Source organism: Pollicipes pollicipes, unplaced genomic scaffold (genome assembly GCF_011947565.3).
Source record: "Pollicipes pollicipes isolate AB1234 unplaced genomic scaffold, Ppol_2.1 Scaffold_4881;HRSCAF=5763_pilon_pilon_pilon, whole genome shotgun sequence".
NCBI classification, from domain to species: Eukaryota; Metazoa; Arthropoda; class Thecostraca; order Pollicipedomorpha; family Pollicipedidae; genus Pollicipes; species Pollicipes pollicipes.
Window position 1 is genome coordinate 9,279,934 of NW_023596576.1, and position 13,552 is coordinate 9,293,485.

A 13,552-nucleotide genomic window follows, 5' to 3' on the forward strand; every position below is an offset into this window, starting at 1 on the left:
ACTGAACTATTTCCGCTCTCGAAGCTGAAATCTTATCGACGTTGTAACGCGCTCCTCGTGCTGCTCAGTCACTCAGTGCGCGGGTCTGCCCGATCTGTCGCGCGTCCGCCGCATCTGTCGCGCTTGGTTCGCATATCAAATACGAGCTTGGTGCTCTACTGACGTTGGCACAATATGAAAGGCGGTTGCTGCTTAACAGCATCATCCGTTGGCTCCCAATCATGTTACGTTTCTACCAACCGTCGGACTCCTCCTACACAGTTGGGCGAATGATGGTGTGATTTCTGCATCTACGTCTTCATTTCCCTAGCTGGCCATATTGCTTTACGTATGTTGATATCATCCGCTTTCGTTACCTCAGCATGTTTATCGTGTGCTACTGCGAGGGTTATCGTATTGCCAACCATGCAATAAAAGTGTGCAATGCATTTATTTCCTTTGTCTTGGCTTCTGGCTGTCACTTGCATGCGATGAGAGTCACATGAACTGACACTGCTGAAAAGATATGCGCATGCTTTCTCGACCAATGCTATTTCAAACCAACAGGAACGGTGCGTTGCCCAGGATTGCTTATTATCCTTTGCTTTCATCCTCGTCTCTTTGTGTCCTTACACTTAGCTGCGAGTTGTGTGTCTTCCTCTTCAAATATCTATTTATTTGTTTATTTTCGTCTTTCTGTGTCCCCCTTTTAACCTACACCATGACTTGCTTCAATGTCTTTCCGCCTCTCACTCTGAGCCCTTCCAATCCTCCGTGTCCTTTCACACATTCTCTTGTCATTCTCAAACTGTTTTTTTTCACTTTCTAACCAGCAGCAAGTTCCATTGCGAAACGTTGCACCGTTCGCCATGAGAAGAAATGGGAGCCGAACTGCCAGACAAGATCCAGCAGTTGTTAAGACGAGCTCGCAATGGATGTTAAGGAGGGGTTCGAAAACCGGGACGGGGGCTCACGCTCGTGCTGAAGACTGACAACCGGCAGAACACAAAGTCTGTATGAGAAGTGAGAGATGCGGCTTTTCGTCCGCGCGGGCAGAGTGGGCGTGTAGTCATGCCAGACACACTTAAAGTCGAGCAGCATATTTGAACGGCATATCCACCCACAGTCTGCTGCCAAATGAGACGCCTGTGAACATAACAAACGACGTTCCTGCGCCTGCGTCAAATTGTGAGGAGTGTGATTACAGATTACAGATTTGTCGTTAAACAGCTCCTTGACAACAAGTAGCGTTAGAAAGCACCCACATGAAAACCCGAACAGATGCGTAGAAGAGTTACGTGCAATGATACAGCTGTCAATAGCATATGTCAGTCGTTTAACACTTCTCCTGCGTGTTTGCAATTTGCAGAGAGTGTGGAACCTGACTGACAAGCGTCACTGAAGACTGTTAAAGCAAATATGAAGCTGAGCCGCTGCCGGTTATTCTGGAGGACTGCAGTTCCCTTCGCCACGGTCACTGCTAACGCGCAGATGAAAGGTCAGTCCTCCATCGCTGAAAGCCTCATGGGGAAGGCTTCAAAAAAGCTAACAGCCGTGGCAGCTAGATACAACGTGTAGATGTGCCTCAGGCGCATCAGCATGTTACTCATCTAGCTCCCACGCTCCAAGCACCATGGATGCTTGTACACCATATTCCACACCAGCCTTGTTTCGTCTCGCCCTGCCATTGGCTGGAGTACATAAACGAGTGATGATAGCCGCTGACATTTTGTTGTTTTGCAGGCAGCCTCTTATGCACCTTAAATATCTCTCCAAGTTACATATTAAGCCCAGGAACACAATGAACGAAACCACAAAGTGTCTTATGAGCGAGCAGAGGTTATGGTGAGGTGAACTGACGTCGCTGCGTAGTAGGGTATCTACTGTTCAAAACGACTGCAGGCCATGCTCGCATATGCTTGGTAAACGATCAAGCCAGTTTTAATAGACTTTTCAGAGTTATAGCCGATTAAGCAAAGAAAAGCACGCAACACAATATTGTCCGCCTTTGTAGTTTATAGGGCCGTTTTGGGTTCATTAATGGCGGTAATCGATGGCACACATGACCCACCAACATAGCAGGTTTAAAGCAACTCTATAAAGGCAGATTTTTTTTTAAAGAACAGCTACCTATCTAATTAAAGCTTGACCTGTTTTAAAAAATGTATTGGTAACCGTGTGCTGATGATATCAAAATGAACGCGGCAAAAGCTATATATATATATATATATATATATATATATATATATATATATATATATATATATATATATATTGTGAGCGTCACTTACTGAGCCAATGGCGTTTCGTCATTACGAGCATAAGTTTACCAACATATCTCTTCATCTATGTAATAAGACTCAGCTACGCACTTCACTGCACTTTGACTTGATGCATTGATCAGTGACCAGGGACGTGCTGGATGTAGACATAGCAGTGAATTGCACTTAAATGTTGCATTTTTTATCATCTACAAAATGTTCTCTTGAGTCAATGAATGGCCAGGGCGTAGCTCGACCCTCGGCTGGCAGCATGTCCACAGGCAGACGGAATCTAGCGCTTCGTGTACTAAATGCGCACCATGTGGACAGCTAGTTCGAGGAGTTTAAGTGGAACCGTAGTTTGATTTAAGCTGACCTAGGCACGTCCGCTGGTTGATGAAGTCTAGCAGTTAGCGTGTTATATGCACAACATGATGCTGTCGCGCCAACTCCGAGGATGGAGCCCATGCAGGTGGAGCCTATGTGCAGCAAGCGGCTGGCCAGCCTTACGCCTGGATTTTTTTCGTTTTTCACATTAGATAGCTTACGAAAGAAGGATTGAAAATTGACTTGATGCGGAATCACCGCGCTGCCCCCCCCCCCCCCTCTTCCCCCTCTTTACCAAAATATTGGCTGTGCGCTGGAGTCTATGCGTGCTGCCCCGCATCATAGGGGCGTGGGATATAGTTACCGTCAATAGTTGCTGAGCAGCCAGATGTTTGACAGCTATGGCAGATTGCGCTGGGCTTAGTTGCGTGGCTTCTTTGTTCTGTCATCGGAGGCCTTAATTTTGTCTAAGTGGGGTGGCTGCGTCTAACTGCTTAGGTTCTTGGGGAGTGGAGCAAACATGTACATCGCAGCAGAGGTCAGAAACGACCTGCCCCGCCTGCAATTCATACCAGTGACGTTCTATGATGGCGTATCCCACCCAGGGCCCACTGATCTGGAGCAGGGACCTCCAAACACGTGAAGGGAAACTCTGTTCCAGGACAAGGCCTCCTGATTCACGTAGGGCATGCGAAATCCGCAAAGCCCCTTGACACAAAACAGGGACGCGTGGTTCAAAACAGGGTATACTCCATTCAAAAAGGAGGTCTCTTGATCCGAACAAAGGTCTATCGATGCAAAAGGGCCTCCTGAATCCGATTATTGACATGGGTGTTTAGATTTGAGTAATATTTGGGTACCTGCGAAACCTTCTACTTAGTTAAACCGGGCCTCCTCAATGAGGGGAAATATACTCTTGCTACCCACTGCCAGTAGACGAAAAGGCAGACACCTCCCACCCCTATGATGTGCCGCCCCTGACTCATTGCAAGACAGATGAGGGCATAGAGCCCTTTTGTCTTGAGTGGCCTGCAATAGCGTCCCTTGCCGAAGCGTAGAGGGGTCTAACGTGTAAAGAATAGGGATAAACATGGCACTGAGCGCCACGGATTTGGTTCGGAAAGGGCTGCGCGATCAGTGGAGGGTAATTAAAGTCATTTTTATTCAGGAACCCACAACCCCTTCGACTTTATACCTTTTGTTGTTCTGCTTAGTTAAATCTTCATAGATTTTTCTTTCTTTCGAATTTTACTCATTTGACATTCCCTTTATGTTAGACTCATTGCCTTTCTTCCTTTTTTTCAACTGACTTTTATCTCTTCGGAGTTATGACCGTTTGACATAAGCCCTTTGGACTTTTTCGGAGATATGTTTTTGTTTTCTGACCTTTTCCAGTACTGTGTATTCGATTAATGAACTGTTTTTCACCGTGATGAAACCCTCCGAAATAAGCCCAATGCTTAGCAGAATGCCCTTTTCGTTGCAACGTTTACCACATGTCACGTTTGATAATGTTACATTCCCAAAGGTTGCCGACACTGAAGGGCTCGGCGCGGTAGCCCGGGCGGCTTCCTGGGGAACTCAAGGCCTGTCAGGAGGAGAGCCACAACACGCAACGCAACAGCACATCGTCTGAACAACAGACAACTGCCGGTGCCATTACGCGGAGGTAACGGGCGACCGTGGATCTCACCGGCTCCATCAGGCCGTGCGTGATCGGCGCCGGGGCTCCATCAGGCCGTGCGTGATCGGCGCCGGGGCTCCATCAGGCCGTGCTTGATCGGCGCCGGGGCTCCATCAGGGCGTGCTTGATCGGCGCCGGGGCTCCATCAGGCCGTGCTTTATCGGCGCCGGGGCTCTATCAGGCCGTGCGCGGTCGGCGCCGGGCGGCTGCGCGCCTTCCTATTGAAACAAACATCAGATACGCTGAAATAAGCTCACTTTAAATTATTGGCATATCTGTATGTGGAAAAGGATGCTCTAGACAATGCATTTCTTCGTTAAGCAAATATGGTCCTCAGGATGTCATTGTTTGATTACATCATCGCACCGTATACAGTATTGATTGAGAAGCAATTGACGCCCGTTATAGCTGGAACTCGTACGCACGAAGACCAGATATGAATATCTCGACATAATGTTTGCATTGGCCTTGATTGCCACACGGCTAGTGGCATAAGAGGAGGCGTGATTACGGCGTCGGCCTGGCCGGATTTGCGTGACGTTATTATGGCGTCATGACTGAGCGGTTCACCTTGAAACAGCCTCACCGAAACACTTTGGTCATCTTCGCGGACGTGCATCACAAAAACAGGAAGCGTTTAGGTCTTAACAACGGCACGTATGCGAACTGTACCGAATAATCTCCAAGATGGCTATTTTAGTGCAAAACCCCATGCAAATGTGAAGCACCCCCTTTAAAGTGCAGGCATACAATGTGCAACGTGTCATTTTCCGCACCATCCGCTCGTGCTCGGTAGGGCTTTCCGGCGGGGCGTGGAGCAGCAGGAAAGCCGGCCATGGTCCGCAGCTCCTCCCGCCGCGCCAAACACAACCATTAGCCCAGAGATGGATGCGGATCGGCCCTTCTTCCGAAATGGGCCATCTCATCTGGACTAATGGACGCGAAAAGCCAGGTCACCGGCGAAACAACATGCGGGCGGGGATCTTCTCTGACATGTTTTGGTATGCTCTGATCTCTGACATGGTTAGAAGCCGTTGCTGCTCCGCCCCAAGGACCCCGCCGAGCCGTCACCGTCGTCACTCTGGCTGACATCAGAAGTACCACGCCACGTGAGAACGGATCAGAAGGGGGACCCACAGGATCGGTCGAGGTAAGGCAGGAGCGGGCGGGCGGACCCTGCACCGTCGACGGCGACGCCAAGCCCGAGATCTGGTCCAGGGGCACGTTGGGGGCATACCTCTGGAAGAAGGATAGGCCCGCCCGGCAACACATCGGAAGGAGGGGGCTTTACGGTAATACGATTGGACCGAGAAAAAATGAGGGCGTGCCGACCCAGTTGGACAAAGCCTTCCAAAAAAGTTTATCAAAGGGAGTCAGTTGAGAGGAAACCCCAAGGGAAAAGCTGAGGAGGGGGGGGGAGGGGGAGGTCTTCGAAGCAGACAGGGGAGAGTGCATTAGGAGCCGAGGGTCGTACCTCGAGGACGAGACAGCCACTACTCTCATTACCTGGCAGTGACTTCAGGCCCCGCGGACAACGGAATACCGGCGACAACATGCACGTGTGAGTCCGCAGGCTGTTGCCGCCATCCTTACCGAGCTATGGACTGGTGGCACTCCAAACGTGTCTCTTGACCCGTCCCCACCGGGCGGGCGTGGGCCATGGTCTCCTGTTCCCTCTCGTGTGGTCGAGAAAAGGGCGGGGGCACTGGCTAGGCGACCCCCCGGCCTGGCACTGTTATTGGATCCCTCCCATAATTAAGGGGAGGGCGATGCCTCACGCGGCTCGGCGGTGGGCCCCCGTGAACCAGGGAACTGGTGCGTCAAACCGGGTAAATATCTGCGTTGGTGTTTAATTTGTTGTAAATGTAGGTGACGATCTGTGTGTTAAGGGTTGAAGGCGGAAGCGAGGCCGGAGGTGATTTGGTCAGGCGATGAAGAGGCATTCGCGCCCGGCGCGGGAAGGCACGGTGCGAGGCCGTTGACCCGCACTTGGGCGCGATGGCTCGCTCGTTAGCCCGCGCCGAGGCTATCTTGATTTTGTCGTTGGAGGCGGCCACGTGGAAGCGCAGCGGCTCGTCGTGGCCCTTGCCGGTCCCGTGTCACAGCCTCGCGCGGCGTACGGGCCACACCTGCATATTCCTGAACGTCTCCTTTTGGCCATGGCGCTATTCTGTTGGTTAGTTGGACGACTTGTCTTTCTTGGTTCCCCGAATTTTTCTCGATAGGTCGGGGCGGCTGGACCCTCACTGAGGCCCGTCCAGCGCATGCGCACGGGTTCTTTTAACGAACGCGTGTGCTTCCCCTTCGCCCTGTTTTTTGTTTGTTCGTTTTTTGTATGACTTGGTCCGGCTCGATTCACTGACTGATCTGCACACGGTGCCATGCTCGGTTGGCAAGGGCCCCTCTCGTCAAGATGGGATTCGCTACGGACACCGGAGGTTTGGTGCGGGGTAGTGCGGCGGCGAACTTTCCGAAGCAGACGGGATCTCCTGGTTTTTAGCCGGCGGTCGAAGGGAGATCGTCTTCCGTGGGTGCTGCGGCATCACGGCGAGATACACCGAATTCGCTACGTCTCAAGGGACCGTCCACGACTCCGCGAGAACAGGGGGATGTCACTCGCGAGGCGGGGTAGCGCTCGGAAGCAGACGCGGAACGCGCCCGAGCAGTACGGCTCGGCTATGGCCAGGATTGAGGAGTCAGGCGACCGCAATCCTGCTCTTAGGCAGATGAACGTTTGTGGGTAGCGCGACTTGAAGGCGCGGTTTCGCTGTTTTTCTGTCTGGGAGACGGTCGCCTCGTTTCGTTATCTCTCACTTGACCTCGGATGTGACGGCATGAAAAGGCATTGGTCTCGGTATGACCAAGGACCAGTGGGGCCGCCGGGGATGCCAGATTATGCGCGGCGGTGGCTGGGTCTATCCGTTGGTGTACAATGTCTTGGAAGAGAATGAGACACAGCCTGTTCTCTTCCGACATGGTGTACGCCGGGCCTTAAAGTTCTTGATCGCGGATTGTTGGTGGCAGATACAGATCCCGCCATCGACGCTCGCAGGGAGGGCGACAGGGGGCCGAGCCGCCGGACAGTCCAGTCAGACTGAGTCCCCAGAGCGCGCTGGTCGAGGAGACCGTAAGGCGTGAACAAGGTCATGCCGGGTGCTCGCTGGCTACCGAGGGGCTCCACCGTCCCATCTGGCACGCTGTCTACCTCCAGGTCACTGAGGGACGCGCCGTAGGGCGGTGTCTTACAAAGCTCACTCTGGCAGGCGGGAGGCGAGCTCGCAGAAACTTCGGAGGCGACGTTTCCGTGCTGGACGATGTGCTGCCTAAGGCGCGTGCGCGGCTGCGGAAAGCTGCGAGCTGTGGGCGTGGTCCAAGACATGGTGGGCCTCCCACCATGGATGGAGCGCGAGCAGTGTCTTCTGAAGAGGAAGCCACCACCCTGGAGGTCAGGCGAGAGAATGAGTTGTTGTCCAGCTTCGGACGCCTGATGTCGGTTCAGTAGCTGGGTCGGTCCCCCCTGATAAATTAACCTGATGCCTGACATGTTTTAAAAAGGGCTTAAGCGTGGATTTATTGGATGCTTGAAATGTAATAACTAAAATTTAAATTAGCTTAAAGAGGACTCGCGCAGACGGGCCAATTATAGTGCTAAAGCGTTGGATATAGGAGGGGGGGGGGGGGGGGGTTTCATCACTGTGTGAGCCAAGAATTAGTGGGGTGACGTGGGCGCCAGCGGATGTGTAGGCTTGGAATGAGTGTGGTGGGGCGCCGAATGCATGAAGTCTGTGTGGATTAAATAATACCGATGGGGCTCCCAGGGTTCTCATCTAACAGGTCCCTGCCAAGGTAATTCGCCGATTGCGTGGGATTCCAGCCAATTTGGACGCATCATCAATGCGTCTAGACCAGTTTTTGCCCCATTTGAATATTATCGTCAGCTAAAAAGATGGAGGTGTTGTACCGTGTTTATGGGCGCACAGCCATGAAAGGGGCGACAGCCGTTCATGGGCTTAACCGGACTTACCGCCCCACCAATACCCCGGGCACCCGCTTCATCCTAGCTCTATGGCTTACGCGAGTGTGTGCTGCTGTCGGGTGTACCTGGGTCACAATGTGCCGAGTCGTACGCTTGCACCATCTGGCTCGTGTGCTGACCAATGAGCTTCTCATTATGAATTCGCTCTTGTGGGGAGGCATGACAGCGGCAGCCGGCGGCGCACAAACATCCAGCGGCGGCCTGGCAGCAGCGCAGCGCTCGCAACCCACCACAGAACACCCCCCAAAGAAAGGTATCCTTGGATATGGGAAATAGAAGTTGAAAATATCTGAACATGGTATTGGTGTTATTTATGTCTAATGTGCTGTTCATACGTCTTAGAACTTCGCATGCTTATCACATGCTAAGGTTGCTGGACCCGGTGAAAGCAAAAAGGCTGAGTTTCAGTTTAGGGACTCAGCACCCCCCCCCCCCCCCCCCACGCTTGAACATGTCATTGTATCCTCGAGACTGACTTCAAAAATTGACGTTTGACTTTCATCTGCTCGTTTTCTTTATACACTCCGCTGTTAGATCCACTGTAGTAGTGCCAAACAGCGCTCATCAATACGCGATTTTAATAAATTTTCATATTTCAGACATACATAACATATAAAGTAAAAACAAAGTTGCAGTGATAGGAGTGCAGAATGGGAAATTTATCTGTGTTTTAGGGCTTGGGACTGCAGTATCCCTGTCTGAAGTATAAAATGGTCTGTCCGCAGGTGGGTTTTTTGTATTGGTGGTAATGGTGGTTCACATTAAAATTCTTCCCTGCTGCTATGCCAGGATGAAGTGAGTAATGATTCCGAGCACATTCAGCAATTATATCAAGTCAAAACTACGGCAGTTTTTAGGAACAACCAATCATTTTTTCCACAAGGCCAGATATTAAAAGCTGCTCCTTTATAAACATTTGCATAAATTTTCTTTGTTCTGAGGGTGCAAGTGAGAACAGCAAATTTGCAAAGTTCCATGGACATCAACGTGAGCCCCAGTCACAGTCCCAACCTCAGCTGGGGCTTGGGCCGCGGCCGGGTCAAAGACATAGGGGGAGGGGTTAGGGGGTCCGGAAGCAGGCCTGGGATGGTGAAGAGGGCCCAGCTCTAAGATATGTTGACACAGTGTGCCGATATGACGTTTCACTGATATCATTAGTGCAAGAAGAAACCTGAACCGGATAATAACAGCCGTTCCTCCACTGGGTTGCAGGAGCACCGCTGTTAGGCGCCGGCCGCTGCCGTCGTCCTGTCTGGAAACACCGCCGCTGCTCGCCGACGGGCGGCTTCCTCCATGGGTGGCGGTTACCGGACAGAGGAACGTCTTCGCTGCCAGCACCTGATGCCCGGTGCTGGCAGCCCAGCGCGGGAGTGAAGCTGTTGGGCGCTGGCCGGCGGCCGTCGCCCGGCGTGTGAGTGCCGCTCCTGCCGTCGTCCGGTCTGGAAGCGCCGCCGCTGGTCTCCGACGGGCGGCCTCCTCCCGCCGGTGGGAGGCCGTCACCTGGCACAGAGGCTTCGTCGCTGTGCGCCGCCCTCTGTAGGAGCGATGACGTTGCAAACCGGCGGGCGGCCGTCGCTCGGCAAAGGGCTGCCATGGCAAGCTGGCAGGATGAAGGCGACTTTGCCAAGATGACAAACCTATCTGCGTGTGTCTCCGATCTGGCGTGACGTGGTCGTTGCACGCCCGATGCGCGGCCAGCCTGATGGATACGCGCCCAGCCTTATCGATATGTTTCGTGGTCGAATTGCGCAAATGGTGATATAGCCGCATTGTATTCACGAGCCCAAGCTGAACGTGCTGCGTGGGGGCTGTGGCGAGAATTGGGAGTGGGAAGCCTTTGATTTCGTAGTGACTGGGTTAGTACATAGTTGTTGCTCCAACCTTTAACCTAGGTTTCGCGTGGCCCCAGTCCTTGGCACGCGAGGAGCGAAGAGCCAGCCGGTTGCCTAGGCGAGTACTGATGCCGGACTGTTGCGTGGAGCGTCGGGCGGTCGTGTCGGTCGTCGGATTAGTATGTGAGCCATGGTTGCATAGAAAATTTGGGCCTCCCAAAATTTCGGGCTGAGCAGATATGTTCATCCGTCTCGGCAAATAGCAAGCGTCTACCTCAGTGGTGTATTTACATAGTGTTTCCCAGTACATGTGTCCACCCTTTATCATATTTATGAATGCATTAACATGTGGGTGAATGAATGCTAGCTTCAAGGAAGTATTTCACATTTGTGGGGGGCTTTGAGCTGAAATAACCATGGCGAAAGAGTGTTAAGTGCAGTTCACAGATCCTTATTAAGACCTAACCGAGTGTAGTTTCTGAGCGAGACATCCGCGAATATGTGCAGATCGTTCCATGCGGACTAATTCAAGGTCACACAGCATCCGTGACGCCCTACAAACAAACAAACAAAAAACTGAGTCTTTCACCACCCAGGGGCTTGTTCCACGTCCAGTGGGTATGGTCCCAGAAGCTCCCCTGGCAGCGTTACTGGCTCAGGTTGAGGTCAGTCAACCAAACGTCTCCCCCCCCCAAGACCTGATTTCGTTTCGGGATGATACCACGGAAGTACGCCGTTGAAGTTGGGATGGTTGCGGAACCTGCGTCTTAGCAACGCAAATATTTCATCAAACCATTGATCTTCTTATATGCAGCATATTTTGAGCAGCATCCACATTCGCCCCCCCCCCCCCCTCACCATCCCACCGCCGGCCACGGTGTCCTTCCTTCCCTCCCCCTCTTCTCCCCGGCTGAGTGGTTCTGCGACGAGTCGTAGCTATGGCAACCAGCTTGTGTGACGTAGCCAGCCAAACGTGTGACGTAAACAATCGCAGAGGTATGCCGGGCGGCTGTCGGCGCGCCGGCGGCCTCCGCGGCGACACGAAAGGTAGCCTGTGAAAACTGGGCTTTATGACGAAGGTCGGAGCACTCGGAGAGCGAGCGGACGTATGGACTGTCCTCTACATCAGCCACAGCGCGAGGTCAGCAGAGCCGATCGTCAGGGAAGTCGTGCCCAGGAACACGAGCGCCGCGTACGACTTGGTCGCCGCTTCGGGACGGACGCCAGCTGGCGTGGGAGTGACGCAGCACCGGAACGACTCTCACTCCTAGGCGCTAGCTGGTTCCACGCGGTGGGCAGTCCGGGATCTCATGTCTGGCGGACCCAAACCCTGATTCGGCTGCCCTCAGGCGTGTCGCCGCCGGCTGTGCCACTGACCCTGAACGGCGGGCCACATGCAGCGCAATCAGGTGCACAGAAAAGATCGAATGGTTTGTCGTGTGAGCTGAGACGCACTTATGAATCTGCTGATAGAACAGCGCACTGTCAAGGCATCAACATCCTAAATGACATCTTCGCTCAAGAATATGAGTGCTTCCTACATACTTTGCTCAGGCATATCCCCCGTTCAACTCGTGAGTACAATGGTGTACATTTTTATGTGTATTGAGCATACATGTATGATGTATAGCCACGCTGATGCAACAACGCCAGCCGCCGCGCGCGCTCCCTGACGACGTCGGTTCCCACCCGCCCGCTCAGTCCGTAGATCTCCCTGCAATGTTCCTCAAAAACCGCCGCTGTTGAATTGATGTATGACCTGGCCTGTTTAAATCAGGCGTTCTTTTTCTGATCAGGATGGCTTCAAAACTTGTTAACGGAGGTTGTTGAAATATGCTCAAGATAATATTTCATTGTTTAATTAATTAATTGATAACCATAAATTTACGTTTTGGTCCGATGATTACCTAAAGCTCTTATCTACCATCGGGCAAGCCTATCTCCCGATCCACGACGCCAACGGTGCACGCAGTATCGATTTTCCAGCTGCAAAAGCCAGAGGATCGGCGGCGTCTGGGAGGCCCCGCCACTTGTACGCCGGCCACGGGGGCGCCGGACCGTGCCACTGGTAACCAGGCCACTAGGACTGCGCCTCTGCGCGACACGTAATGACGTCACAGTTCCCACGCTCGGACAGCGCCCATGACTGAGTGAGGGGGCGGGCAGGACCACTGCGTCCGGGAAGGAGAGTGAGGAGGAGATCCAGCATTCCCGATGCATCGGATTACGTCACTGGTGTGCTCTATAGTCTACGCTTATGCATGCAAAGATACGGTGCAAAACAACATGAAAAACAAGCATGAAGTCTCAGCATAGCTCCGTTTCCGGCGTGTAGCCAGAGAATGGGGGCGTTTGGAGACAGCTATCAGGGCTAGCAAAAGCCAGGAAGGGGTCCGTAATAGCATATCTACAGAAAGCATTGCCGCATTCGACAGTGTGGCGACTTTGATGGCATGAAGCTACCGACATTCACCAACCCGCTGTATGAAGAAAACTGCCCATAATAAGAGAAATCGATTTCAGTGGTGATCCGGAACTGTGCGCAATAGTAAAAGCCATAACGTGTGAAGCTCCCAGCGAAACAAATAGCCGCGCCTCACCGCGTGCGCGATCAGGGTATTACACAAGACAATCCCCAGAAGTTGCTGTAAGTGATAATAGGTGGTGAGGCCCCCTGCCCCCCCCCCCCTCCTCTCAATACCCGCAGGAGAACAGATACCAACATTGGTTCAATGTTACGTAACGATAACATTGACCCCATCGGGTCAATGCTAGGCTGCATTAGGACACGAGGGTTAACAACTGAAAGTCTTCTTCCTGGAGCTTGGATAACTGACGATTACACTCACCCCTGCATTTGGCAGCAATCGCCGGTTCGACGTGGCGAAAAATGATTCCAGTCTCCATTCAAGTTCCGAACCAAGTGTGAACGGTGAAAGACAGGTTTTGAATGACAATTTTAGCTGTTACTGGGATTTTTGGGTGCGTCTTAAGGTCTTTCGCAATAATTAAGACTATTCAGTGTTTTATCAACGCTACGGCATTCTTTCATCTCTATATCTATCTCCACCCCCATGTCTTTGTCTCCAATCCCGTCTCTGGCGCCTTTCAAGAAATCTCCGCACTTCAAAAATCGATTGACAGGATCGGCACAAGCAAAGCAGGTCAGAAGAGCACGCAACTTTGCATCGCGGATCAGAGTAAACCACTCGTGCTCTCCAGGGCGCCAGTGACCGCCGCATTCAGAGATTACAAACTTCATAACGGACGCTTTTCATCCAAAGAGGTGTTGCACATCACGTCCAAACGTGACATTTTTCAGTTGAAAAAGATCTCTACGGAGCAAAACAACATTTAAAGAGTGTAGGCATGTTGCTGGGATAAGAAGAGATCGTTTTGTCCGTGCTCGATGCCTGGTGACCGTGAAACATTT

General features: G+C 52.3%; 1 long non-coding RNA gene across 3 annotated transcripts; it reads left to right on the forward strand.

Annotated features, from left to right (window-relative positions):
• Window positions 1-5,379: 5,379 nt before the first annotated feature.
• Window positions 5,380-10,281, forward strand: LOC119101289 (uncharacterized). 3 transcript variants are annotated; one of them, XR_005094538.1, is made up of 4 exons: window positions 5,380-5,401; window positions 7,515-7,696; window positions 8,445-8,540; window positions 9,500-10,281. It is a non-coding gene; the product is annotated as an uncharacterized LOC119101289 (long non-coding RNA). The 3 variants fall into 3 exon arrangements; XR_005094536.1 differs by lacking the exon at window positions 5,380-5,401 and adding an exon at window positions 5,700-5,812; XR_005094537.1 differs by lacking the exons at window positions 5,380-5,401; window positions 9,500-10,281 and adding exons at window positions 5,700-5,812; window positions 9,013-9,083.
• Window positions 10,282-13,552: the final 3,271 nt, after the last annotated feature.